This window comes from Pantherophis guttatus, chromosome 7 (assembly GCF_059756535.1).
Source record: "Pantherophis guttatus breed Tessera chromosome 7, ASM5975653v1, whole genome shotgun sequence".
Lineage (NCBI taxonomy): Eukaryota > Metazoa > Chordata > Lepidosauria > Squamata > Colubridae > Pantherophis > Pantherophis guttatus.
Window position 1 is genome coordinate 90,259,284 of NC_142069.1, and position 12,285 is coordinate 90,271,568.

Sequence of the window (12,285 nt, forward strand, 5' to 3'; positions counted from 1 at the left end):
TTTAAAATCTGGTGAGCATCTCACACCTAACTTCGCGAGGGCAAAGCCGCATCCTGAAGCACCCCACCCACAAGTTCAAAGGGAGCTCACAAAAGAAGGATATTCTTTTGCAATTTAGGATTATGGAGCAATCAACCAATCAGAATACAACGGGGACCTCGGAGGTCTTCTAGTCCAACCCCATTAGTCAACCACATAACTGTTGGTCCAACGTGAACGCTGCCTGTATCATCAATCTTCCATTGCTTTTCAGTCTATCAATCCGTGTTAAAATCGGCTATTTCTAGTTTCTCCTTCTGGCCCCTGCTAATTCTCCCAGAATTACAGGTAGTCCTCAACTTACGACCACAACTGAGTCCCAAATTTTGGTCGCTAGGTGAGACAGTCGTTAACTGAATGTTGCCCCCATTTTACGACCTTTCTTGCCACAGTTGCAAAGTGAATCACAGCAGTTACTACGTTAGTAACACGGTTGTTAAGTGGATCCCATTGACTTTGCTCGCCAGGTCGCAAAAGGAGATCACGTGTCACCCCCCACCCCCCCGTCAGAAGTATGAGTCAGTTGCCAAGCGTCTTGATTCTGATCATGGGACCCTGGGGACGTTGCAACATCGTAAGTGTGAAAAATGGTTGTAAATCACTTTTTCCAGTGCCGTTATAACTTTGAACGGTCACTAAGTGAACTGCCGTAAGTCGAGGACTACTTGTACCAGATAAAAATTAAGTCTCCCTCAACTTAGATCCCTGGTGACTTCGAAAAATACAAGTGCTTGACTTTTCGTGAAAAAGTTACTTTTTGCACGAAACCTATTAAAAATGTGAAAAACACAACAAGGATAAGGACCTCATTAACAGAGTGTTTCACATTCCTAGATTTGAACGTCGATAATACCGCAGGGTTATTTTTTATTCGCACTGGCAGTGAAGTATTGACATTTTATTCCGTAAAAGGCCAAGGTTTTCTGTTTTGTTATATCTATCAACGGCCGTCTCTGAAGCCTGATTAAATCAACTTCTTTAGAAGGCTCGTATATCTGTTGCTTTCCCTTCGGAGTTCTCATTCCTTACCATCCAGGAAGAAATCTTTTGGACTTGCGTTGTCATCTTCTTAGACGCTTCCTGGGTGATGTGCGAATACGGGGAGTTTGTCACGCGGGACTAGAGAGGCGGCATCCTTCGTGCGACCTGAGCTGTTGCAGGAGATAGTGAGCTGATACGGTAATTGTAGTCTGGAGGCCTCCAAGATTGGATCTCCCAAGGCAAAGGAACATTTTCTCACCAAGAAGGATGAAGCAGCTGGCATGGATGGGCTGCCTTTGGGGTGGAGGACTTGAGGCGGATTTCCGTGGTAGAAATGCTAGAGTTTGAGGATGACAGAAGTTTGAAGAGGAAGATTCTTTCTCTCTCTCCCCTCCCTCTCGCTTTCTCCCTCTTTTTCACTCCCTCTCCCTACCTCCTTGCCCCCCTCTCTCCCTCCCATCCCCCCTCTCTCTCTCTCTCACTCTCTCACTCTGTCCCTTTCCTCCTCCCTTCATTCCTTTCCCTCCCTTTTTCTTTCTCCCTCTCCCTTCCCTCTCTATCCCTCCCTCCCTCTTTCTCCTCTCCCTCTTCTTCTCCCCCTCCCTCTCTTTTCCTCCTTTTCTCTCCCCTCCCTCCCTCTCTCCCTCTTCCTCCCTCTCCCCCTGTCCCTCTCTTCCTCTCTTCATTCCTCTCCATCCCTTTCTCTCTTTTCTCCCTCTCCCTCCCCCTCTCTCTCTCCTCCCTCACTCTTTCTCCTCTCCCTCTTCTTCTCCCCCTCTCCCTCTCTTTTCCTCCTTTTCTCTCCCACTCCCTCCCTCTCCCCTCCCCCTCCCTCTCCTCCTCTGTTCCTCTCCTCCTCCCTTCATTCTTTTCCTTCCCTTTTTCTTTCCTTTCTCCCTCTCTCTCCCTTCCTCCCTCACTCTTTCTCCTCTCCCTCTTCTTCTTCCCCTCCCTTTTCCTCCTTTTCTCTCCCCTTCCTCCCTCTATCCCTCTTCCTCCCTCTCCCATGTCCCTCTCCTCCTCCCTTCATTCCTCTCCCTCCCTTTCTCTTTCTCACTCTCCCTTCCCCCTCTCTCTCCTTCCCTCCCTCACTCTTTCTCCTCTCCCTCTTCTTCTCCCCCTCCCTCTCCCTTTTCCTCCTTTTCTATCCATCCCTCTCTCTCTCCCTCACCTCCCCTCCCTCTCCTCCTCTGTCCCTCTCCTCCTCCCTTCATTCCTCTCCCTCCCCTTCTCTTCCTCCTTCCCTCTTCTCCCTCTCTCCCTCCCTTTTCCTCCTTTTCTCTCCCTCTCCCTCCCTCCTTGCCTCTCTCTTTCTCTCTCTCTCTTGTCTCTCTCTCTCTCTCTCTCTCTCACACACACACACACACACACACACAAAGAGAACAAACAACCCTTAGTTTCCTTTAACTGTTCAAGAGGAATAGTTGTGAATAGTACTGAAATATTGCTATCACATCCCCCCAGTCCTTCTTTTCTCTAGACTGGCCATACCCAAATCCTGCAACCACTCTTTGTTCATTTTAGTCTCCAGGCCTTTAATCCTTTTAGTTGCTCTTCTCTGCACTTTTCCCCAAAGTTATAGGTCATAAGACTTTCCTCCAATAAGAAATGGGAAGCAAAACATTGGAAAAGTATGATGTCTGTTGGGACCGAGTTGGTTTTAAGATGAAGTCCAAGATCTTTCGATCCAGAGGGAACCTTTTGGCTTTCTCTACTGCACTTTTTGTCGAGAAAGGCAGGCTCGGCAGCACGAGACCTATTCAAGGAACAAAACTGTGTTTCTGAGAAGGCCGCTGCTCGCAAATCAGGTCTGAGTCATCCCACCCTTTCCCTCTGCAGCAGAAAGATCTGGGTCACGCCAGAGGTAATTAAATTTCACATTTCACACACACCCCCGTACATTTCTAATGGCCTTAATTTTGAGCAGATCAATAGGAAGAGGAGAAAACTTTCTCGTATAGCACTTTAGAAGTTTCACTTGAAAGTATGACAAATGACCTTTCCTGTTTGAGCTTCCCGTTCGAGCTAGACACGGAAGAGCTTGGCTCAGCATTTTGGGTTGGTCTTTTAAATGCTAAAAAAAAAAAATCTGGAAAATAAAACTCAGAGCGACAAAGGAAGGGTGAACCCATTCATTCTCCTGCCGACATCTTCCTCGGACGCTGGGCCTCACCTCATAGATGAGGGGAAGATTATGAAGTAGTTGGAGGCTTATGAAGTGTTTCTCGTGGCCTGCAAGACTGGTGGGGAGTGGAGCAGACAAATCCAGAAAAAAAAAATATGTGAGATGGGATGGTCAAAATCCACAAGATGACAGGTACAATGTTGTGTCCCGATGCTGGTGCAAGATTTTGTCACGTATGAAGATGAATATCCATGGTTCAGGATAATGTTGCAGGATCCTGTTCTGAACCAGCTCCCCAAACACGACAAACCCTCTGAAGTGAATTCAAAAGATTCCTTTATTAGGAGCGCCGGCAGCCCCGGCTAAAAGTTTCTCTCTCAGGCTAACAAGTCCAGCCGGAAGATGAATAATTGTCTGCCACATCTATTCATCTCCGCCCCCTGCCTTTCAGAACTAGGGTGGGGCTTTGCTAGCAGAAGTGGCTCTTCCATTCCAAGGACCGACCCATAGATTTCCACTGCTCTCCTCTCCTCTGCCTTCTGTGCATCAGGCACTGGACCCAGCTGTTCCTCCTCTTCCTCATCAGCCACCTCCAGACCTGGGGGCTGTTGACTCTCCATCTGAGGGCTGACAGACAGCCCAGGCTCCACCTCTCTCTCTCTCTCTCTCTCTCTCTCTCTCTCTCTCTCTCTCTCTCTCTCTCTCTCTCTCTCTCTCTCTCTCTCTGGCAGCTCCATTCCCTCTTCCCCCTCGGAGCTCTCAGGTTGCCTTGATGCTGGCCCCGACTCCCACGCCTCCTCCTCTGAAATGCCTGCTGGTGGGGCCAACAGCCAACAGCCCAAAACAGATCCAATGTGGGGCGGTCAGCAGGACCAGAGATTTTGTCTTCCAAGCTTTCGGATTTGTGCTAGAGCCCATCCTCAGGGCTAGGAACAGCAGAATGTGGGCTATTCTGTGTTGTATTTATATGGTGCCTGGTTCTGTGTGACTTTTAAATTGTTGATTGGGCTGTTGATGGGCAGTTATTAAGACATTGGCTGTTGTTTCCTTGTGCTGCCAAGATCTCACCTCCTAAATACTTAATAATCTGGTGGCAAATCAGCATTCCTGTTGACTGACAAGGGGCCCGTTTCCCAAGCTTCAATCATTTCTCTGGCTGTTTTTGCACCGGCTCGTCCAACAATCTTAGTAGCTCCTTTTTCATTGCAGTGTGAGGCTACCAATGAGCTCGGGTCTCTTCATTTGACCGTTCTCTTGTGTTCTTATAATTTGATGGTTAGCTTTCTCCCCATCTGTCTTAATTAGTCACAGAGGCAATCCTTGCAGAGAATCTGGTCGGGGATGACCTTCAAAAATTTTAGTAAGGGATTCTCTTCCCGGTTGTTGGGTGGGCGTGGCCATGTTGGGCATGGCCTAGTCAACCAGAAGGCCCATTTCCAGCCTTCCCAAACTTCTGGCAGGCCTGTTTTTCTCCCTCCCCGAGCCTCCACGCGTGTCCTGCACTTACCTGCATCCAAAACGGGCCATGTGGGGACTTCTGGGAGGGGAGGGTAGCCGGGTCCAGCTAGGAGTGGGATTTGTGGGTTCTCCAAACTGCACAGAATCTTAGCTAGAGGTCCTCCCAAACCCCTGTGAACCCTCAGCAGCCCACCCCTGAATCTGGTAGATTAGATTGAAAGTATCTCCCACCATCAAGCGACCTTTAAACGCAAGGCCTTTTCCCCCAGATATCTTGGTGGAAACTCCAGAAGTTCTTGAGAAGATCTTGAACTATAAATCTCCTCTCTTTTAAATATTTGCTCTTGGTTGTTTGGCCTTGGAAATTCTTTTCTTGGTCCCAGGCAAATATATGAGGTGTTTAGGAAATTTTCTACTTCTAGTAAAGCTTGTTTCGCTTGTTTTACCTCTCTGTCTCCCGGTTTCCTTCAGAATGGTTGCTTAGGCAATATTTTCCTCGTGATCTGGAAGCCAAGGTTGAATCAACATTTTCTCTTCTGCAGAAAGGAAATTTCTTTACGAGTTCAAGGATTTAACATCAGGGCATCCAGCTCTGGTGAGAAGCAAATTACATCTACAAATCAGCTACTTGGACAAGCCTATTTGAAACTTTTCCCCTTTCTATAAGGTACTGACCCCGTCAAAGTCATGTATGAAATATTCTTCTTCCTGAATGCAAGAGCACTTTTAACAAGGATCTCAGATCAATGGTTTTTCCATCTGTTGATTCTCAACAATTTAGATCAGCCCATAGTGCGTTGATTGCGTGGAACAATTAATTCTTAATTTATTCCAGGAAAGCAAACACCCCAAACTCCAAACTTCTTAATTGCAAGAATTGTCCTTAAACTTTGCAACCGAAATGTGGAATACCGCAGCAACACTATCATCCTACTGAATCGTTTTTATGACAATATGATCAAGCCGTAAAGCAGACAACCAACGAGAAGCCAAACAGTTCTTTGTGTACTAAGCACAACAGCTTTATGGGTCTAATAGTGAGAGGGATCTTGGAGTCCTAGTGGACAACCATTTAAATGTGAGCCAGTCATGTGCAACAGCTGCCAAAAAAGCCAACACAGTTCTAGGCTACATCAACAGAGGGATAGAATCAAGATCACGTGAAGTGTTAATACCACTTTATAAGGCCACACTTGGAAATACTGCATTCAGTTTTGGTCGCAATGATGTAAAAAAGATGTGGAGACTCTAGAAAGAGTGCAGAGAAGAGCAACAAGGAGGATTAGGGGACTGGAGGCTAAAACATATGAAGAACGGTTGCAGGAATTGAGAATGTCTAGTTTAATGAAAAGAAGGACCAGGGATGACAGGATAGCAGTCTTCCAATATCTCAGGGGCTGCCACAAAGAAGAGGGAGTCAAGCTATTTTCCAAAGCACCTGAGGGCAGTACAAGAAGCAATGGATGGAGATTAATCGAGGAGAGAAACAACCTAGAACTAAGAAGAAATTTCCTGAGAGTGAAAACAATTAACCAGTGGAACAACTTGCCTCCAGAAGTTGGGAATGCTCCAACACTGGAAGTTTTTAAGAAGAATTGGACAACCATTTGTCTGAAATGGTGTAGGACAGTGATGGCTAACCTTTTTGCCATCGTGCCAGGAAGGGGGGGGGCGGGGGAGATTCGCATGCATGCCCACACCCATAACACAGTTGTTTAAGTGAATCTGATTTCCCTGTGGACTTTGCCTGTCAGAAGGTCGCAAAAGGGAATCACGTGACCCCGGGAACACTGCAGCCATCATAAATATGAGTCAGTTGCCAATTTTGATCATGTGACCACGGTCATAAGTGTGAGAAATGGTCATAGGTCACTTCTTTCAGTGCCGTTATAACTTCAAACAGTCACTAAATGAACCGTTGTAAGTCGAGGACTACCTGCGGAGTTTTCCCCTCTTAAGATAGAGCTGCGATGGGTTCTAATGTGAATATATATCATATTTTTCTTAGCTTAAACGACTTTAACGCCCTGCTTTTTGTTCCAAAATGAAAGATATTCAGGATTTCCTCCCCTCTAAACAAAGAAGGAATCAGGAGATAAAGGCTTATAAAAATTATCATATATATTAATCTTACGCCATGGTAGAATCTTTCTGCCAAGTTCTTAAGCCGGTTCAGTAACGGTTCTTCTCTTCCCACTGAAAATGAGAAATCTTTTGGGCTTCGGTGATTCCGAAGTGCTCGGTGGGAAGATGTTTGGCATGAATTTGGATGGCTCGACCGGATATAATATTCTTAAGAAAACAATAGAACCACTGAGGAAAATACAGCTGTTGTGTGGCACGCCAGACTCCTAATCCATGTCAGTTCAAGGCAAGCCTACATTCCCCCTAGGTAGGAAAATAAAACATCAGGAACCAAGGAAGAAACAAAAGAAACAAAAGAAACAAGAATCCCAGTTCCCAATAGGAAGGCAGGTGTTAGATAGATAGGAAGGCAGATAGATAGATAGATAGATAGATAGATAGATAGATAGATAGATAGATAGATAGATAGATAGATAGATAGATAGATAGATAGATAGGAGGGAGGGAGATATATGATAGAGAGAGAGACAGAGAGAAGATAGATAGATGATAGATAGATAGATAGATAGATAGATAGATAGATAGATAGATAGATAGGAGGGAGGGAGATATATGATAGAGAGAGAGACAGAGAGAAGATAGATAGATGATAGATAGATAGATAGATAGATAGATAGATAGATAGATAGATAGATAGGAGGGAGGGAGATATATGATAGAGAGAGAGACAGAGACAGAGAGAAGATAGATAGATGATAGATAGATAGATAGATAGATAGATAGATAGATAGATAGATAGGAGGGAGGGAGGGAGGGAGGGAGATATATGATAGAGAGAGAAACAGAGAGAAGATAGATAGATAGATAGATAGATAGATAGATAGATAGATAGATAGATAGATAGATGGGAGGGAGGGAGGGAGGGAGGGAGGGAGATATATGATAGAGAGAGAGAAAGAGAGAAGATGATAGATAGATAGATAGATAGATAGATAGATAGATAGATAGATAGATAGATAGATAGATAGGAGGGAGGGAGGGAGGGAGGGAGGGGAGAGAGAGATGAGAGAGAGATGAGAGATAGATATAGGAAGGAAGGAAGGAAGGAAGGAAGGAAGGAAGGTAGGAAGGAAGAAAGAAAGAAAGAAAGAAAGAAAGAAAGAAAGAAAGAAAGAAAGAAAGAAAGAAAGAAAGAAAGAAAAGCAGTCATGCATCTGAGAGCTTGGAAGTCCCTCTGCAGAACAATGCTGGATTTTTATGCAACCAGCTGGCCGAGGGGAAGATGTTTCTCTTCGCACGGAGACCTCCCAGCTTTTCCATCAGGTTAAAGCTTTCCAGAGAAGCTGCTGCCTGATGCATATTTTATGCATGGTATAGATTAGTCACAAGCTAGCAGCCCCGGGATGCACCCCTCTGCTCGGTTAATAAAAGCTACACCAGCAAGACCGCACCAACTTTTTTTAAAAAATCCATGTTGCTAGGCACAAAGAGCATGCATAAAATATGAGGCTGCCTTCAAGTCAATCTGGAGCCCTGGGAATTGACGTTGTCTTTTTGGGGGGGGGGATATTTTTGCAGCTTCCCAGACTGATCGACACGCCTAGAATTTCCAGAAACTAACCATCTACAGGTAGTCCTCGACTTAGGACTGTAAAGAACCCTGGGATTTCTGTTGTAAGTCATGACGGTCCTAAGTTGAGGGCCCCGTGTGATAGACACAATTTTATTGATTTATTTTGCAGTGGTCGTTAAGCGGAGTAAAACTGTCATTAAATCGTGGTCACATGGATTGCAGAATTCTGCAACTGATCGTAAGGGTAAGCCGGTTGCTAAGTGCCCGAACGGTGATCACACTTCCACAAGACGAGTGTGCTGCCGTTGTCACTCTGGAACCAGGTCATAAGTAGCCTTGAGGGGAATCCAGTTGTTAAGCGAGGACTATACTGCTAAACGAGGCTGGTTTTCTGAGTTTTTGAGCTCAGCCAAAGCCATCCATGTGATCTCACTGTGGTGGAATGGAGTCTGGATTCCCAAAGGGAGGGCTGCTATTCCAGAGGAGCAAGAGACGGCTGTTGTGTCTCCATTGCCTGAGTCTGGGCTATCGACAGATGCAGACTCTGAGAGTGAGGAAGAGGAGTTGGCAAGGCCTCCCTCTCCAGGACCCTCCTCTCTGGCAATGCCTCCGGAGGACACCGAAGGCCAAACGATAGGCTCAGAGCCAAGCACATCCCCGCAGCCACAGGTGGACAGCGATGAAGAAGATAAGTGCTGGCTGGACCCTCGGCAGAGGTGCAGGGAGAAGCGTGCGCAGCAGAGGGGAAGGCGTGCAGAGATTAGCTGAGTCACTGGACCACACCCCACAGGGTATAAATGTGGGTGTGGTGGCCGGTTCAGCTTGTGATGAGCAAAAACTAGAAATAATCCATGATCTCTGCGTTACTGGACTTCTGCCTGCCTTGTCAGACTGCATTTGGACTAATCCTTGTATTGTTGAAACTCTGCCTGCTTTATCGCAATGCTTGCAGTCTAATCTTTGTTTTGTGTGAGTAAAGTTGAATTGGCAGCTAGCCACTGGGTTGCTGCCAGCTTTATCTTCAAATATTTTGTCGTGTGGCTTATTAACTCCGGGCCGTCCATGGGGGTGCATGTGTGGGACGGGGACAGAACAACAGCGAAGTTTAGATAGTTTTATTGGGAAGAGGAGAGTTAAAATCAGGGGTGGGATTTAAAAATTTTAGCAACTGGTTCTCTGCCCAGTTGCTGGGTGGGTGTGGCCTACTCAGCCTCCTGCACCACAGTGAGGAGGCATTTTTGCCCTCCCCAGGCTCCAGAGGCTTTCCTCGAGCCTCCAGGAGGGCAAAAACGGCCTCCCCCAGTCTCCGGAGACCCTCCAGAGGCTGGAAACAGGCCCATTTCCAGACTTCCGGAACTTCCAGAAAGCCCCTTTTTCACCCACCCAGAGCCTCCGCGGAGGCCCTGCACTTACCTGGCATCCAAAACAGGCCATGTGGAGACACCTGGGAGGGGAGGGGCAGGGTGGCCACCCAGGGGAGGGGCAGGATTTGGCGAACCAGATGTAAAATTAGCATCTGGTTTGCCTGAACCAGTCCGAACTGGCTGAATCCCACCGCTGATTAAGATGACTCCTCCCTAGACATTTTTTCGAGTCCATCTTTAATGATGCAAATAATCTGCTTTAGCTTGGCAAGATTCCTGTCTAGAGGTGAGGAACAACGAAGGAAGTTGCTCAGAAGAAACTCCGCATGTCTTTCTCGCTTCTTGACATTAGCCAAATAGAGTATATGTCTCGTTCTCCCTGATTCAGGAGATAGGATGTCTTTGCTCCTGAAGAAAGGAATGCTATTGTATCTGAGGGAATCCCGAAGGTGCTTTTTAAGAGCAACGTTTTTTTCTGAAAACGTTTCGCTTCTCATCCAAGAACCATCCAGTCGGAGCCGAAGAAACTTCTTGGATGAGAAGTGAAATGTCTTCAAAGAAAAATCAAGAAAGTGCAGTTGCCTCTTGAAAGAAAAATCATCTTTGGGACAACTATGACCTGAGTGACGGAGAATCTCCATGGACATTTATCTGAGGGAATGCTATCTATTGTTCATATATGTCCCCCATTTTATGTCCTGTCAGTGGAGGAGAAAAAGGGAGTGGGAAGGGAGGGAGGGAGGGAGGGAGGGAAGGAAGGAAGGAAGGAAGGAAGGAAGGAAGGAAGGAAGGAAGGGGGGAGGGAGGGAGGGAGGAAGGAAGGGAAGGAGGGAGGAGTAGGGGAGGGAGGGAGTAAAGAAGGAAGGAATAGGGGAGGGAGGGAGGAAGGAAGGAAGGAATAGGGAGGGAGGGAGGAAGGAAGGAATAGGGAGGAAGGAGGGAAGGAAGGGAAGGAGGGAGGAGTAGGGGAGGGAGGGAGTAAAGAAGGAAGGAATAGGGGAGGGAGGGAGGAAGGAAGGAAGGAATAGGGGAGGGAGGGAGGAAGGAAGGAAGGAATAGGGAGGGAGGAAGGAAGGAAGGAAGGAAGGGAAGGAGGGAGGAGTAGGGGAGGGATGGAGCAAGGAAGGAAGGAATAGGGGAGGGAGGGAGGAAGGAAGGAAGGAATAGGGGAGGGAGGGAGGGAGGGAGGGAGGAAGGAAGGAAGGAAGGAAGGAAGGAAGGAAGGAAGGAAGGAAGGAAGGAAGGAAGGAAGGAACCCTCCCTAGACGTTCTCAGAGTATATCTTTAGTGATGCAAATAGTTGCATATGGTCATATAAATTCATTTAATATATAAATAGTGAACTGCATCCTATCCTGCGCGGTGAATTCTACCAATAGATTTCCTCGTTTTTCGTACTTTTGTTTACAATATATTCCTTCGTTCCCATTTCAAGACTTACCTTTTTTTTTAACCGAGTGGTTTACCACGTCGAAGAATCATATTCGGTACATCACATTTGAAAATGCCGCTTTAAGTTTAAATTAACTTCGCCCAAAAATGCCATTTAAATATTTTACAGGCCGCCGACGCCATGCTGCCTTTTCAATCAAACGGCAGGGGGGGAAAAACAGAAATTAGATATTTTCTCAGGAAAGGAGTCGGTAATGTGAGCTCCCGCCAAAAAAAGACCTTTTATTTTGGCTCTTGTCAATCTTTGACAAGAGGTTAATAAGCTTTTTAGTATTGGACTGTGTATCTGCCCTTTGGTCACCTATATTTAGAGAGGTTTTTTCCATCAAGACTGCTGAGGGAAAAAAGTGTTTTTCACAAAAGAATAAATATTGCGTACCGATATTCTGGCCTCAGAAAACACATCATGTATGGGAAGAGTAATTTTTTTTCCAGGAGAATTATAGCAATCTTTTTATTTCCTAAAAGGGCCTTCTATGTCACATCAGACATTTGACTCTAAGCAGCTTACGAGCCCCAGCATAAAAATAGAGAATAATGCGGTGTTTTTGTTTTAAGGCACTGTCACTAATAATAAAATACCCTCAGAAATTATTATTATTATGGATGAAATTACAAAAATTTCAACCAGCCTCAGAAATTAATCAGGGACTTCCATTCCACTCTCACTTCCTTCCCCCAAATGCTTTTAAAAATGTGTTTTTAAAAGGTGTTTTTTTTCCAAAAGGCAACTGGATTTCCTTGAGGGTTTTTTTTTTCCTTGAAAATGTTTCCTTTCTCACCCGAGAAGCTTCTTCGGTTCTAACTGAGAACTGAAGAAGCTTCTTGGATGAGAAGGGAAATGTTTTCAAGGGGGAAAAAAACCCCAAGAAAGTCAATTGCCTTTTTTGGAAAACATATTTGGGACAATCATGATTTGGGAGATTGAGAATCTCCATAGACATGTGATTAAAGTAAAGGTAAAGGCTCCCCTCGCACATACGTGCTAGTTGTTCCTGACTCTAGGGGGCGGTGCTCATCTCCGTTTCAAAGGCGAAGAGCCAGCGCTGTCTGAAGACGTCTCCGTGGTCATGTGGCCGGCATGACTCAACGCCAAAGGCGCACAGAACGCTGTTCCTTTCCCACCAAAGGTGGTCCCTATTTTTCTACTTGCATTTTTTACCTGCTTTCGAACTGCTAGGTTGGCAGAAGGTGGGACAAGTCACGGG

At 46.0% G+C, this 12,285-nt stretch overlaps 1 long non-coding RNA gene across 1 annotated transcript; it reads right to left on the reverse strand.

Annotated features, from left to right (window-relative positions):
- Nucleotides 1–539: 539 nt before the first annotated feature.
- Nucleotides 540–11,226, reverse strand: LOC132712647 (uncharacterized). Its single transcript, XR_009623308.2, has 3 exons — nucleotides 11,067–11,226; nucleotides 6,738–6,991; nucleotides 540–1,357 (listed from the first exon to the last, which is right to left on the reverse strand). It is a non-coding gene; the product is annotated as an uncharacterized LOC132712647 (long non-coding RNA).
- Nucleotides 11,227–12,285: the final 1,059 nt, after the last annotated feature.